This window comes from Oncorhynchus clarkii, chromosome 6 (assembly GCF_045791955.1).
Source record: "Oncorhynchus clarkii lewisi isolate Uvic-CL-2024 chromosome 6, UVic_Ocla_1.0, whole genome shotgun sequence".
In the NCBI taxonomy this organism is placed as follows: domain Eukaryota; kingdom Metazoa; phylum Chordata; class Actinopteri; order Salmoniformes; family Salmonidae; genus Oncorhynchus; species Oncorhynchus clarkii.
Window position 1 is genome coordinate 57,873,610 of NC_092152.1, and position 17,770 is coordinate 57,891,379.

A 17,770-nucleotide genomic window follows, 5' to 3' on the forward strand; every position below is an offset into this window, starting at 1 on the left:
CAGGTTAGTTCAAAACATCACGGAGAAGCTGAGAGGAGAGACCAGATAGAGATAGAGGGGTTCCTTCAAGACGGGGCTTGACGGACAGGCGATCTAAACGTGGCCTTCTGGGAGCTGCGGGCGTAACCCCATCCCACGCTGGGAGGTGTACCTTTAGATCTGATGCCCAGAGTGATGAATGTTTTGATATGCACAGAGTCAAATGAGATCATGTGTGGATGTGGAATTAAAACGAACAATAAGTTCAGAGGAGTGGAGAGGGGAAAAAGAGAGGCTTCACGTGAAACTGGAATTATAATAATTAACTAAGGCTAGTCTTATGGGCTGTTTGCCACTGTGTTCTGTCTTCACTATGATGAAGGGGAGGCATTCCAGTGCTTTGGATGGGGTAGAATGAATAGTGCTTAGGGCTTGGAGGGAGTGAGACACTCAAGTTTTAACATAAATTTGGAGTGCAATGGTAAGGGTATGTGTGTGTGTGTGTGTGTGTGTGTGTGTGTGTGTGTGTGTGTGTGTGTGTGTGTGTGTGTGTGTGTGTGTGTGTGTGTGTGTGTGTGTGTGTGTGTGTCTGTGTCTGTGTCTGTGTCTGTGTGTCTGTGTCTGTGTCTGTGTGGGGGTGTAGGTCGGCAGTGGAGCGTCCCAGGGGGGCCATTACCAGGCTCTCTGCTGCCTGGTGACATCCGTTTGGATGGGCGCGCCCCGGGCTAGGCTAACCCTCACAGATCCACTCTCTCCTGTAGTCAATAAAAGCCCATCACACATGCAGCTGGATCAGCCTACAAGGGACGGCTTTATTCAGAGGGGAATTTACCATTACGAGCAGGGTGTAAATTAAGACAAATAATAGCTATAATCTCCCATTGCCGGGTTCTCAAGTGTCGTAGTCCCCACTATCTCTGTCTACTGCATGTGGATCAGCGCCGACTGGGTTTTTTCTCCACACTGAGATTTGGTGTACTGTATGACGTGTCACCCCTCTCTCTCTCTGTGCATGTCCCAAACACGTTCCATGTAGCGATGATAGACCCGGATTACTCCATGGCTCATTAAAGGGAATTCTGTGAGAATTGGACCTGAATAAGCTTTTATCTCTCTTGTAGAGGCTCTGTGCAGTGCAGCCATGTTGTCATGTCCACGCACACACACCTTCTTTAGTTACATACTCAGATGGGTTTTCACACCCTGGTTCAGGGGATGACACGTAACTGGTGTGAAGATATTTTTGGCAGGAAGGGTTTGAGAGGGGACCAATGTTCAGAGCACTTCTCAAAGGGAAAAGGGGAAAAGGTTTTGAATAGGTTTCTCAGCTATTTTGATTACTGTAGCTTCCTCACTGTACTAGCCCACGTCAAAACCCAAACATATGTTTGTATATTTCTTCATATTTTTGCTTCTGAGTGAAATTAATAAATAATAATGACTCACAACATAATACCATCATTATCTCATCACATTAAAAAAAAGGTTTCTATAAAACTAGGCTTTTGCAATATGCCAGTTAAAGGGTGACTTGCACTGCCTGATTTGGCCTTGTTTTTCACCACTGCTCATTTAAAGGAAAATTCCATTAATGAGCATTTTGATATTTGTTTCATTAGTCCATTGTTCATATAGTCCCAAAATGTTTTGAATATCAGCAATTGCGTTGTCTAGATATATATATAGTAACTTTCAAACTACAGAAATACAGCCGGTATGATGCATTTCCCATCACATGATGCTGCGTTTTGCATTAGGAAATGCTAGCGGCCTTTAGGAAATGCTAGCAGCTGTTAGGAAATGCTAGCGGCCTTTAGGAAATGCTAGCGGCCTTTAGGAAATGCTAGCGGCCTTTAGGAAATGCTAGCAGCTTTTAGGAAATGCTAGCGGTCATGACTACATGGTAAATGAGAGTTGTGTTGGGGGTGTGGTTTGATGTGGGAGTTTCTTGGGTGTGTCTTTAACATTCAATCACAACAAACAAGGGCAGTAGTGAGTACATCTCAAGATGGTCAACTAATTCAGTTATATGTGTAGGCTAAAGCCTGCACGAACAAGAGGAATACCTATGTAAGAATGCTGTTCATTGACTACACCTCAGCCTTCAACACCACAGTACCCTCCAAGCTCATCATTAAACTCGGGGCCCTGGGTCTGAACCCTGCCCTGTGCAACTAGGTCCTGGACTTCCTGACGGGACGCCCCCAGATGGTGAATGTAGGCAACAACACCTCCACTTTGCTAATCCTCAACACAGGGGCCCCACAAGACTGTGTGGCCACGCACGCCTCCAACTCAATCATCAAGTTTGCAGACGACAACAGTGGTAGGCCTGATTACCAACATCGACGAGACAGCCTACAGGGAGGAGGTAAGGGCCCCTGCGGAGTGGTGCTAGGAAAATAACTTCTCCCTCAACACCAACAAAACGAAGGAGCTGATCGTGGACTTCGGGAGACAGCAGAGGGAGCATGCCCCCATCCACATCGACGGGGCCGCAGTTGAGAAGGTGAAAAGCTGCAAGTTCCTCGGTGTACACATCACTGATAATCTGAAATTGTCCACCCACACAAACAATATGGTGAAGAAGGTGCAAAAGTGCCTCTTCAATCTAAGGAGGCTGAAAAAAATGTGGCTTTGCCCCTAAGACCCCCAAACTTTTATAGATGCACCTTTGAGAGCATCTTGTCAGACTGTATAACCGCCTGATACGGCAACTGCACCGTCCGCAACAGCAGGGCTTTCCAGAGGGTGGTCAGCCCAACGCATCCCCGGGAGCACACTGTCTGCCCTTTAGGACATCTACAGCACCTGGTATCACAGAAAGCCCAAGATCAAGGACCTCAGCCACCCGAGCCACGGCCTGTTCATCCCGCTATCATCCATAAGGCGAGTTCAGTACAGGTGCATCAAAGCTGGGATCAAGAGACTGAAAAACAGCCATCACTAGTAGGGCTGTGGCGGTCATTACATTTTGTCAACCGGTGATTGTCAAGTGAATAACTGGCTGTCTCATGGTAATTGACCGTTAATTAACATAAACACATTTAACGTCGCCTGGCTTCCACACACGGCCTACAAGCAACTGATGCAGACCTTTGGAACATCTACATTTTAAAAAGTATAATAAATCCATGTAATGTAGCCTACACCTTCACAATACATCCATAATTTATTTTAGACAGGTCTAAAGAAGCTTGAAATGAAGTAAATGTAGTCAATTTCAGAAAAACAGAAAAGCAGGCTCTGAGTGTTAGGCCCTGATCTGGCTATGCCATGTGGCTGTGGGCTACACTAGTTAATTTAGCTGTCACGGTCGTCCTCCTCTTCATCTGAAGAGGAGGCGAGATGGATCGGAAGACCAAAATGCGGCGTGGTAAGTGTCCATGGTAAATCTTTAATAAAGCAAATACTGACACTGCATACAAAACAACAAACAAATGACGACCGTGAAGCTAACAAAATAGACCTGTGCTGACACAAGCCACTGACATAGACAATCACCCACCAACAAACAGTGCAACCCAGGCTACCTAAGTATGATTCTCAATCAGAAACAACTAATGACACCTGCCTCTGATTGAGAACCATACTAGGCCGAAAACATAGAAATGCCCCAAAACATAGAAAAACAAACATAGACTGCCCACCCAACTCACGCCCTGACCATACTAAATAAATACAAAACAACGGAAATAAAGGTCAGAACGTGACAGTACCCCCCCCCCCCCCAAAGGTGCGGACTCCGGCCGCAAAACCTTGACCTATAGGGGAGGGTCTGGGTGGGCGTCTGTCCGCGGTGGCGGCTCTGGCGCGGGACGCGGACTCCACTTCATCATTGTCTTAGTCCGCCTTATTGTCCGCCTCTGTGGCTTTCTCACCATGGCCACCCTACTCAATGACCCCACTGGACAGAGGGGCTGTTTGGGACAGAGGGGCACCTCGGGACAAGGTGGGGCAGCAGCTCGGGACAGAGGGACAGCTGCTCGGGACAGAGGGACAGCTGCTCGGGACAGAGGGGCTCCGGCAGCGGCGCCGGACAGGCGGGAGGCTCCGGCAGCGGCGCCGGACAGGCGGGAGGCTCCGGCAGCGGCGCCGGACAGGCGGGAGGCTCCGGCAGCGGCGCCGGACAGGCGGGAGGCTCCGGCAGCGGCGCCGGACAGGCGGGAGACTCCGGCAGCGGCGCCGGACAGGCGGGAGACTCCGGCAGCGGCGCCGGACAGGCGGGAGACTCCGGCAGCGGCGCCGGACAGGCGGGAGACTCCGGCAGCGGCGCCGGACAGACAGGCACACCTGCAGGGAGGAGACAGAGAGACAGCCTGGTGCGTGAGGCTGCCACAGGAACCACCAGGCTGGGGAGACCTTCAGCAGGCTTGGGGTTAGGAGGAGGCACCTGAAGGACCGGGCTGTGGGGGAGCACTGGAGCTCTGGTGCGCAACCTTGGCACCACTTCCCCAGGCTGGATAACCACTCTAGCCCGGACCCTCCAGAGTGCAGGCACAGGTTGAACCGGGCTGTGGGTAAGCACGGGAGATCTAGTGCTTACTACACGCACCTCTCCCTTAGGCTCCACTCCCACATTTGCCCGACAGGAGCGGAGCGCAGGCAGAGGACGCACTGCACCCTCCCAGCGCCCCGGAGACACAGCACGCAGAGCCGGCGCAGGATACCCTGGACCAAAACTGCGTACCGGTGACCAGACCCGCTGAGCAGGCACCATACGCCCTGGCTCGATGCCCGCGCTCGCATGACACTCTCGGGGGGCTGTCCTATAGCGCACCGGGCTATGGACACGTACTGGCGACACCGTGCGCTTAACCGCATAACACGGTGCCTGACCAGTAACGCGCTGCTTATAATAAGCACGAGGAGTGAGCGCGGGTCTGCTACCTGGCTTAGCTCCACCCCTCGTGTGCCTCCCCCAAAAATTGTTTTGGGGCTGTCTCTCGTACCTGTCGCACTGCCGTGCTGCCTTCGCCAACCTCGTTCTCCTGTAACCCTCCTTGCACTGCTCCATCGAATCCCAGGCGGGCTCCGGCACTCTCCCTGGGTCGATGGCCCATCTGTCTATCTCCTCCCAAGTTGTGTAGTCCTGTGATGCCGGCCGCTGTTGTTGTTGCTGCTGCTGCTGCCGTCGTCGCTGTTTTTTACCACGCCGCTTGGTCCTTGGTTGGTGGGTGATTCTGTCACGGTCGTCCTCCTCTTCATCTGAAGAGGAGAGGCGGGATGGATCGGAAGACCAAAATGCGGCGTGGTAAATGTCCATGGTAAATCTTTAATAAAGCAAATACTGACACTGCATACAAAACAACAAACAAATGACGACCGTGAAGCTAACAAAATAGACCTGTGCTGACACAAGCCACTGACATAGACAATCACCCACCAACAAACAGTGCAACCCAGGCTACCTAAGTATGATTCTCAATCAGAGACAACTAATGACACCTGCCTCTGATTTAGAACCATACTAGGCCGAAAACATAGAAATGCCCCAAAACATAGAAAAACAAACATAGACTGCCCACCCAACTCACGCCCTGACCATACTAAATAAATACAAAACAACGGAAATAAAGGTCAGAACGTGACATTAGCAGACAATATTTGCTTAGAATTCCATGGCATTATTTTATATTATTTTAGAGTATGAAGAATACAATCGAATATAGCTGAATAAAATAGAAAGGACATTTTCTCCAAATGATTTGCACATGTGGCTATTCTGTGTTGAGAGGTTAACAAAGAAAAAGGTCCTCCTCCTATATGCTTAATTTAGAGGTATGTATGCAGCTTTAGTTGTGATACCAATGTTGGGCTATGTGTTTTGATTTTTAATAGATTGTAAGGCTGCATGGTGAGACTCTAATGATTATTTGAAGAAAGTCACATTAAAGGCATGAACTCTGCTTTGTTTATTTGCGCAGGCTGCACACACTTCATCAGTCTCTCATTCCCAATTTGACATGCACTTGATAATGCCTCGGATTTCTCGGTGGCATCCCCTTTATGTGGCCATCATGCCCCCTAAAATAATCCATGCCTGTTGCGGCCAGTACCTGTTGTGCCCTGGGGCTGAATAAAATAATTATAATTATCTTCTCCTGGTATCATGTTTCAGGAGAAGACCCAGATGCAAACAGTGTCGAAGTAACAAAAGCTTATTACTAGAACAGGGGGCAGGCAAAACGACAGGTCAAGGGCAGGCAGAGGTCAGTAATCCAGATTAGAGTCCATAAGGTACAGAACAGCAGGCAGTCTCTGGGTCTGGACAGGCAGAGGTCAATAATCCAGGGTGGTGTGACAAGGTACAGAGTGGCAGGCAAGCTCAGGGTTAGGGCAGGAAGAATGGTCAAAACCGGGTAAATTACAGGGCCTCCCAGAGCCCAGGCTCTGTCGTAACCGGCCGCGACGGGGAGGTCCGTGGGGCGACGCACAATTGGCCTAGCGTCGTCCGGGTTAGGGAGGGATTGGTCGGTAGGGATCTCCTTGTCTCATCGCGCACCAGCGACTCCTGTGGCGGGCCGGGCGCAGTGCGCGCTAGCCAAGGTTGCCAGGTGCACGGTGTAGCCTCCGACACATTGGTGCGGCTGGCTTCCGGGTTGGATGCACGCTGTGTTAAGAAGCAGTACGGCTGGTTGGGTTGTGTATCGGAGGACGCATGACATTCAGCCTTTGTCTCTCCCGAGCCCGTACGGGAGTTGTAGCAATGAGACAAGATAGTAGCTACTACAACAATTGGGTACCACGAAATTGGGGAGAAAAAGGGGTCAAATTAAAAAAATAAAATAACAAAAAAAACGGGTAAACTAGACAACAGGAACTAGAAAAAGGCAGGAGCAAGGGGGAAAATGCTGGTAGGCTTGACAAACAAAATGAACTGGCAACAGACAAACAGAGAACACAGATATAAATACACTGGGGATAATGGGGAAGATGGGTGACACCTGGAGGGTGGTGTAGACAGGCACAAAGACAGGTGAAACAGATCAGGGTGTGACACCCGGCTGCTCTCTCCGAAGCACCTCTCACATGGCTCTCTCAAATATCTCAATTCATATTAGCCAATGCCTGTTACGTGATTGGGTCCTTCTCACAGGCTACAAGTTAAGACAGACACATTGGAGACGCAACTGCACGCGTCCTTATCGAATTCTAAGGTGCATATTGTTCGAAGAATTCTCCACATTTACTATGTCAAACTACTATCCCCATAGTATAAAAGTTGACCTGTTAGTCTCGGACAGTTGTGGGATGCAATAGATCTCAAATGAATACAACCTCTAACATAAAAAAATCCCATCTAGAGCTCTGTCAGTGTGAACATCGGGTTCTTGTTCAACTCCCTGACCAAGGCCCTTCTCCCCCGATTGCTCAGTTTGGCCAGGTTGCCAGCTCTAGGAAGAGTCTTAGTAGTTTCAATCTGCTGCCATTTAAGAATGATGGAGTTCACTGTGTTCTTGGGGACCTTCAATGCTGCAGAAATGTTTTGGTGTCCTTCCCTAGATCTTTGCCTCGACACAATCCTGTCTCGGAGCTCTACAGACAATTCCTTCAATCTCATGGCTTGATTTTTTCTCTGACATGTGCTGTCAACTGTTAGACCTGATATAGACAGGTGTATGCCTTTCCAAATCATGTCCAAATACTTGAATTTACCATAGATGGACTCCAATCAATTTGCAAAAACATCTCAAGGCTGGTCAATGGAAACAGGATGCATCTGAGCTCAATTTTGAGCCTCATAGCAAAGGGTCTGAGTACTTATGTAAATAAGGTGTGTCTGTTTTAATTTTTAATAAACCTGCAAAAATGTCTAAAAATCGGTTTTCGCTTTTTCATTATGGGGTATAGTGTGCAGATTGATGAGGGAAAAAAGGACATTAAGGACATCAACCACCCGAGCCACGGCCTGTTCACCCCGATACCATCCAGAAGGCGAGGTCCGTACAGCATCAAAGCTGGGACCAAGAGACTGAGAGACTGAAAAACAGCTTCTATCTCAAGGCCATCTGACTGTTAAATAGCCATCACTAACTGGCTACAACCCAGTTACTCAAACCTACACCTTATAGGCTGCTGCCCTATATGCATAGACACGGAATGACGGGTCAATTAAATAACGGAACACAAGTCACTTTAATAATGCTTACATACTGCTTTACTCATTTCAGATGTATATACTGTATTCTATTCTACACTATTTTAGTCAAAGCCACTCAACGTAATATTTATATATTTCTTAATTATATTATTTTACTTTTAGATTTATGTGTATTGTTAGATATCACTGCACTGCTTGAGCTAGGAACACAAGCATTTCGCTACACCTGCAATAACATCTGCTAAACGTGTATGCGACCAATACAATGTGATTTGAGTTTGATTTGACCTAGATAGCGTAGCTTGGTGATAGCTTTAGCTGGCTGTCCTATCGAACAGATATATCCTATCAATGTGCTTATGAAGACAGTATGCCTACACTTCACTTAACAAATCAAGTCTCCAGTGGGTGATGAACTCCCTTCCTTGAAGTCCCTTCCATCTATGTGTTAGAGGTAACGGACATGTGCAGTCAGGTGCCAGGAGGGATGGAGTGCAAGACACTCCATCCTGGATATGACAGAGTTTGCCTCATTTGTCCAACTGTCAGAGTTCAATAACTACAGGCAGGTGTGAGACGCAGGAGGATGCCACTTTTCTCATACTGAGTAGCCTACAGAGTGATATGAGAAGAACGCAATTGCTGAACTTATGTAGATATCCTGTGTTTTGACAACTTTCAAGTTTAACAGCTCCATGTAGAACAAACCATCTTTCACATAATACTGTAGAAGCAGTGTTCTGCTAATAAAGCAATGTGCAAATATTACACTTGTCCTTCATCTTTTATAGACCGTTTTTCCAGTTCACAACACACTGACGTCACACACAGGTGCACGCAACTCTTGGCGGCAGTGAGAAAGCCATCGCCATCTGACTCTTGCTTGAACATTCGTTAAGATTATATTTGGTTGTGATCTTTGCAAAATAACTAGTTTGGATGCGGCGTTTGTTAACTAGAATGCTGAAGCTCATTGACATAAGCTGTGCAAAAGCTTGCCAAATAGCCAAAAGTAGTGTGAAATGCACTCATAAGCAACATGTAAATAGAGGCCTTTTTTTTGCTGGCGTTCTATAAGAACACCCTCTTGTTCTGCCACCAACTTGCATGCATCGACCTCTTGTGGCAATGTTTGTAAACACAGAAAGGGGTCGATTGTCATTCACAGCTGATACAGATACTGTACCTATCAACATGTTGTCTGGTGGTGCTTGGGCTACCTTGCCAAACATGTCAGTCGTCATACCTTCCTGTGTTGTGTACCATATTGATTGTGGCATCATTATTTGGGGCTCCCGAGTGGTGCGTCACTACAGTACCTGGTTCGAATCCAGGCTGCTTCACACCTGGCTGTGATTGGGAGCCCCATAGGGCGGCACACAATTAGCCCAGCATCGTCCGGGGTAGGCTGTCATTGTAAATAAGAACTTGTTTTTAACTGTCTTGCCCCTCTAAATAAATAAATCTATATATTTCACAGAGTCAAATGCATGTACAGTACATGTAAATGTATTTGGTGAATACAGATTATTCTGATTATGATATTAATACACACTATGTCCTTTCTTATTAGTAATCACCTTTTGTCCCTTCTGAGGTGTTTGACAGTGCCAGTAGATCAGCTCCAGACCCCTCTCGTCACAGATACTGGTCATGAAGGAGCCTGACTTACAAATCCGACCAAGCTCCTATCACAGAGAAAAAGATGGAGAGAGAGAAAGGCAATCACCATACAGCCATGGAAGCGAACAGTAAATGCACAGTTGAACATAGTATGTCAGAGGTTATGATTCACAGCTAATTCACAAGGGACATGTGCCAGCATGGCACAGACTGTTTGACATTGCTAATCCTGGCCCAGGAGTAGTCCATTGTGACACCATGGATGGGGGGCACCTCCTCACAACATACAATACACACACATACACAGCACTGATCACATTATCAATGGTGGTTATGTCCTTCATTACTCTGGAACCGGACTGGTGTCTAGCCACTGCCTCCTGATCTGATGATCTGTCATCATTCTTTTTGGCCTAGAAAATACACAATCATTTTGTTGCTTGTTGGCGTCTTTTTTGGGGGAGTTAGCTGTAGCCCTCAAATGCTAGATCGATAGGTTGCTTAATGATTTAGCAGGGATGGTGGGATCGTCACTAGTAACCACAGCCACAAAGTTATAAACCCTAACTATTTCTTCAATTTATCTTCTTAAAGTCTGATGTTATACCTAACCTTACCCCTAACCTTAACCTTAAACCTAACCTTACACCTAACCTCACACGGCTAACCTTATGCCTAACCATAACCTTAAAGGAAGACCAAAAAGCAAATTTATGTGTCATGAATTGTTACGATATAGCAATTGTTTTTTATAATCTTTCCCAATATTTACTTTGTGACTGTGCTATCTAGTTGAAACCCTTACAGTGGTTCAGGCAGTTCAAGTTGAAACATTATTGAAAGCAAGGTGGCAACATGCAATTAGGTTAGTATTGTGGAGTAACTACAATGTTGTTGATCCATCCTCACTTTTTCTCCTATCACAGCCAATAAACTCGGTTTTCTTCCACTCCGGCAACTGAGTTGGGAAGAACGCCTGTACCTTTGTAGTGACCGTGTGTTTTGATACACCATCCAAAGTGTAATTAATAACTTCACCATGCTCAAAGGTATATTCATTGACTGATTTTTCGTTTTTTTAACCAATCTACCAATAGGTCCCCTTCCTTGCGAAGCATTGGAAAACCTTGTTGGTCTTAGTGGTTGAATCAGTGTTTGAAACTCACCGCTCAGCTGAAGGACCTCACAGATAATTGCATGTGTGGGGTACAGAGATGAGGTAGTCATTCAAAAATCATGTTATCCATGTAACTTATTACGTGACTCGTTAAACCCATTTTTACTCCTTAACTTATTTAGACTTGCCATGTAAAAGGGGTTATTGACTTAACTTTAACTTTTAACTTTTCATGTTTTATTAATTTGTAAACATTTCTATAAACATAATTACGCTTTATGGGGTATAATGGGGTATTGTGTGCTAGGACTAGGCGATTTGGCCAAAATATCACATCAAGCAATTAAAAAAAATTGTAGTTACTCAACAATACTCCACAAATACTGTATTTGACAGTATTTTTTTGTTTTTGAAGTTCAAAATGTGCTTTATGAATAGTGTTTGACCCTAGGATGACAACACATACAGTACCAGTCAAAGGTTTGGACACACCTACTCATTTAAGGGTTTTTCTACATTGTAGAATAATAGTGAAGACATCAAAACTATGAAATAACACACGTGGAATCATGTAGTAACCAAAAAAGTGTTAAACAAATCAAAATAAATTTGATATTTTAGATTCTTCAAAGTAGCCACCCTTTGCATTGATGACCACTTTGCACACTCTTGGGATTCTCTCAACCAGCTGAGGTAGTAAAAACCCAAACCGGTTCATGTATCAATACCGGTATGTTGAAAAATACGGTATACCACACAGCCCTATTGTGTGTAGGCCAGTGACTCAAAATCTTAAATTCAGGCTGTAACACAACAAAGTGTGGCATAAGTGAATTCTTTCTGAAGGCACTGTAGGTATTTATCTTGTCCAGGTAAAATAGGGCAGTGTGCAGTGCAATTGCAATTTGGTCGTCCGTGGATCTGTTGGGGCGGTATGCAAATTGTAGTGGTCTAGGATGTCGGTTAAGGTGGAGGTGATATGATCCTTAACTAGCCTCTCAAAGAACGTCATTATGACTAAAGTGTGTGCTACAGGGCAATAGTCATTTAGTTAAGTTACCTTTGCACACATTCCTCGCGCCATCTATACATGTTTTTTGATTTGGATATATTCAAATCATCACAGTGGGAATAGCATCCTTTAAGGACTTCCTGATGAACCGAATCACCAAGTCAGTGTATACGTAGATACTTTTCTCAGGGCTGACCCGGAACAATTCCCAGTCCACGTGATCAAAACAATCTAAGTATAGATTCCAAATGGTCATACCAACGTTGAACAGTGGTTTCTAGTTTGCACAGTCCAGTGTAGTTCCTTGAGAACTGTTGCAGTGTCTGGAGGTAATGAGTTCCAGCATTTGATGGTGAGGTATTCCAGATCGGGAAAACAAAAAGACTTGAGTTCCTGTACGTTACCACAATCACATAATGAAACATACCCCTCCACATTTATTTTTCCTGGAGAGATCTTTTTTCCAGTCCACGCAATGGACGGCAAACCCTGCTGGCTGAATGGATGAGGAAAATATATCCGGAGACAGCCATGATTCTGTAAAACAGAGTATGTTATAGTCCCTGATGTCTCTCTGGAAGGAGATCCTTGCCCTGAACATGTCTACTTTATTGTCCAGGGACGGGATGTTAGTGAGTAAGCAGGGGATGGTATGCACACATCCTGAGTCTAACTAGGGTTCCACTTCATCTTCCTCTTCTCTGGCGTTGTAGTTTTAGTTCAAGCCTTGGAATTAATGGAGCTGCATCCGGAAGTTCAAACAGAGGATCCAGGTCAGGGAAATCACATTTCTGGTGCGTGACCGCCAATCTAATATCCAAAGTTATTTTCGTCTGTAGGTAATAATATCCAGAAGACAAGTCATTAGAGAGCGCAATAGAACACTGTACTGTCTACACTCAGTTTGTTGTTAACTTCTTGATGCACCCATCCCATTAGCGGGATCATTTTTGTCAACATCCGCTGAATTGCAGAGCGCCAAATTCAAATTAAATTACTAAAAATCTTACATTTTCATGAAATCACAAGTGCAATACAGCAAAACACAGTTTAGCTTGTTGTTAATCCACCTGGTGTGTCAGATTTCAATAAAGCTTTTCGGTGAAAGCATACCAAGCGTTTATGTAAAGACATATCTCTCAGTAGACTCAATATTACAAACAGCTAGTAACCAAGTGGATTGGTCACGAAAGTCAGAAAAGCAATAAAATGAATCGCTTACCTTTGATGATCTTCAGATGTTTGCAGTCACTAGACTCCCAGTTACACAATAAATGTTCCTTTTGTTCCATAAAGATTATTTTTATTTCCAAAATACCTGCATTTGGTTGGCGTGTTATGTTCAGAAATCCACAGGCTCAAGCGGTCACTACATCGCAGATGAAAATTCCAAATAGTGTCCATAATGTTCGTAGGAACATGTCAAATGTTTTTTATAATCAATCCTCAGGTTATTTTTACAATATATAATCGATAATATTTCAACTGGGACTGGATTCTTGAATAGGAGAGAGGCGCTGCTGGCACCCAGCCATACAATGACACGATGTGATCTTTCTCGCTCATTTTTCAAAGTAAAAGCCTGAAACTATGTCTAAAGACTGTTCACACCATGTCATACCATGGGGAAGCCATAGGAAAGGGAATCTGGTTGATATTCCTTTAAATGGAGCGAAGGGAGGCTATGGAACAGAGAGCTTTCAGGAAAAACAACACTTCCGGGTTGGATTTTGCTCAGGTTTTCGCCTGCAATATCAGTGCTGTTATACTCACAGACAATATTTTTTAAAGATTTGGAAACTTTAGAGTGTTTTCTATCCTAATCTGACAATTATATGCATATTCTAGATTTTGGGCCTTAGAAATAGGCACTCATTTGGGTAAGTTTTTTCATCCAAACATCAAAATTCTGCCCCCTACACTCAATAAGTTAACATTAAAAATGTTTAATTAAATCGATTTTAATCAGAACTAAAGTTCTAACTAAGGATTCCACAACGCGGTTAGCCTTTACAGCTGGGACTGTAAGTTTGTGTTCCATATTTTTGTGTGGATTCCATGAGTCCTAGCTGGCTGTACTACAGACACCTGTCAACATCGTGGGAAAAACTCATTGTTATCTTTTCGTAAAAACAACTGGTTGCAGTAAAGAGCCAACCTGGATATACTAATCAGATCCTGAGGGAAATCAATGTCTACACCATAGCGCTTTACGCTATGGAGGAACAACATACTCCATCATGGAAAGATCCGACTACCTCACAAAAGAACTTAACAAAAAAAAAGAAAAACGGATTAATCAACAGACACGGACGATTTAAATACCGTTGAAGTAGAGGCTAGTGCTCTGGCTAGAATCCATGCAACACTGGAAAAGTTGTGTATAGTATCCATTTTTCACATGGACGGGGATATTGGAAATTTAATCAAAGTTTACTGGAGGACAACTTATTTTTAACTAAGACAAAATAATTTATAACTGAATTGTTCCAGTATAATATAGGTTCAGCAAATCCCCTTATTGTTTGGGATACCTTTAAATGTACCTTCAGAGGTCATTCAATTCAATATTCATCCATAATAAAAAGGCAGTTTCTGGCTAAAGAAACAAGACTAACAAGGGAAATCCATGAACTAATAGTACAGGTAGATAGTAATAAAAACGATACTACAGAGATACAAAATAAGGTAGAGGAAAGACAAAAAGAACTTGAGGAGCTTATTCAAGAACGATCAAATGTATTCTATTACAAATATAAAGCAAACTGGATGGAATATGGAGAATAATGCACATAATTCTTCCTGAATCTCCAGTACAGGAACGCTAACAAAAATAATTTGCAGAAACTCGTTACTGAAGGAGTCATCTATGATTCTCCAAATTATATTTTAAAATAGGAAGCTAATTATTTTAGGCTGATGTTCTCTTTTCTGTCTCATTCTCTCCCACTGAATGAAGATTACGTTAAGGAATTCTTTCCAAATAATAAAAAAGTGGAATTTTTACAAATGTATAGAAAGATCAGTGCGAATGCCAAATTACAGAAGAATAACTTTTTGAAGCTATTAAGTCCTTTCAGTCTGGAAAAACCCCAGGGCTTGATGCCATACCGGTAGAGGTATATCAAGCCTTTTTTTATATACTTAAAGCTCCATTGATTGTGAAATGCATAGCACTCAGAATTAAAATGGTTTTTACCAGGTATTGTTCATCCGGATCAGACAGGTTTTTTACATGGACTATACATTGGAGATAATATACGACAACTACTGCAAATAATAGAACATCATTCAACATCTAAGAAGCCAGGCCTGGTATTTATAGCAGATTTGGAAGGTTTTTGATAAAGTAAGACTGGATTTTATTTATAAATGCCTGGATTTTTTAAAATGTTGGTAATTCTCTTATAAAATGGGTAAAATTAATGTATAGCAACCCCAGGTGTTAAAGAGTAAATAACGGCTACTTCTCAGAGAGTTTTGAATTGTCAAGAGGAGTTAAACAAGAGTGTCCGCTGTCACCATATCTATTCGTTATGGCCATCGAAATGCTAGCTATTAAAAACAAAGGTGTCCATGTATGCCGATGACTTTAAGTTTTATATTAAGTCCGCAAGCTAGAACCCTGCAATGTCTCATTGAAGATCTAGATAACTTTTCTGTACAATCTGGACTAAACCTAATTATGATAAGTGTACAATATTACGTATTGGATCTTTAAAAAACGTTTACATTACCCTGCAGTTTACCTATAAGATGAGCTGATGGTGAAGTGGACAGACTTGGTATTCATATCACAAAATATATAAATAAGCTCTCCCTAATGAATTTCAATAGAAAACTTGTAAAAATAGACAAGATCCTGCAACCATGGAGAGGTAAATACCTGTCTATTTAAGGAAAAATTGCCCTAATTAACTCCTTAGTCATATCTCAGTTTACTCACTTACTTATGGCGCTGTCTACTCCTGATGATTCATTTTTCAAATAATTTGAGCAACAAATATTTCGCTTTATCTGGGACGCTAAACCAGACAAAATAAATGTGCCTATCTATATAATGAATATGAATTGGGTGGGTTGAGATTATTAAATATAAAAACACTAAACCTCTCTCTAAAAGCTTCACTTATTCAAACGTTTTAATTGAACCCTAAGTGGTTCTCAAGTAGATTAATAAGAAAAGCTCATCTAATTTAAAAATGGCCTTTTTGCCTTTGTGCAGATTGTCATGTCTCATTTTTGATTAATTGAAAATTATACTTTTTTCAAACAATCTCTCTTTTTCAAACAAGCATTGCAGAGCTGGCTACAATTTCAATTTCATCTCCCTGAAAAGATAGGACAAATATTACAACAAAAATTATGGCTGAACTCAAATGTGCTGGTTGATAGAATACCTGTATTTACAACCAATTGATTACAGCATTACCCCAAAAATGGAGGAGGCAGGTGGCAGCGGGAGGAGGTAGGGAACTGGCCTGTCTGCCCAATATAAAGGATCAAATCTGATGGAGGAATAAAAATAACATAAATAGGAAAGTATCACCAGTTTCATTAGAGGACCAGGATGTTGACAACTGTGCCATATAGATTGCAAAATAGTTGGGAAGAGATTTTTGATGTTCCGATTCCATGGTATGAGTTGATATATAAAACAACACAAGATTCAAGACTTCGTGCTTTTCAGCTAAAATTATTATATAGAATTCTTGACACCAACAAAATGTTGAATATTTGGGGCATAAAATCAACGAAGCTTAGCAGATTTTGTTGTGAGGATACAGAATCAATAGACCATTTATTTTGGTATTGCCCTCAGGTAACCTGTTTCTGGTCTCAGGTTCAGGAATGGCTGAAAATGCATAGCCTTGATCTAAAATTGACCCTAGAAATAGTACTGTTAGGAGATCTGGAAAGACCGGGTCAGTCAATTACTAATATACTAATACTCTTAGTAAAAGTATTCATCTTCAACTCGCAATCCGTTTTTTGGCCTAGTGGGAGATCTGTCAATGTGCCCTTGAGCAGGGCATTGACCCTGGATGCTTCTGTGTGTTGCTCTGAATGGGAATCTGTTGGATGACTGTTATGATGTAGTTGTTGAGCTGGCTTCACTGCAAGTATATTGGATGTTTTGGATATTAGAAAAAAATAAAATAAAATAATAATAATACCAGAAATGTTAAAATAAAATAATGTAAGAAATAACAAAAAAACAAAAATGAATACTGCAAAGTTGGCTAGGAGCAAGAAACAGAGCGACTGTGTCTGTCAGAGCCTTCTTGTCTATCAATATCCTGGCCATCTACCCAAGACTGTTTAACAACTTTATGGAAGCCCATTTTCAGTAGATTAGCCATTTCCCCAGCAAGGGCAAGTACTATCCACACAAGTTTTGTCTGGGGACATTCCAGTGGGCGAGTGTGAATCAGTGACCCGAGTGGTTGGGGTTGTTTGACCGTTCCATTGGGTCTCCTAAGGAGAGGTCTCCACCCAACAGGGGCACCGGGCCATGCGAAGCGAACTTGCCCATTCTTTTCCCAGAAAACATGGCGCCACCACGTGTTAATCAAAAGGCAAAAGGGGGCCGTTTTGGACGAGACTGACTTTATTGACCAAAATTATCCTATTTACAGTTTGTAGTCCATTTTGACACTAGAATGTTTCTGACTCATGTCGACGCCAGAGACTTTAGGGGCAGTCACTCTTTAAATGAAACGTTTTTGTTCAGATTCTGCGCTGGATTGCAGAGTAGCTCGTTGGTCTAACATCACATTTCTTTTGAGTTCTATCGATCATTGGCATGCATGAGAAACCGTTGTCCAAGGCTTTAAATGCTGTGGCTTGTAAAGGGATCCGGAATAAGTTCTTTAGAAGCCCTGGGCTCAGACACAGAGGGAGGGCACGCTGCTTTAACATTCTGACTGCAACA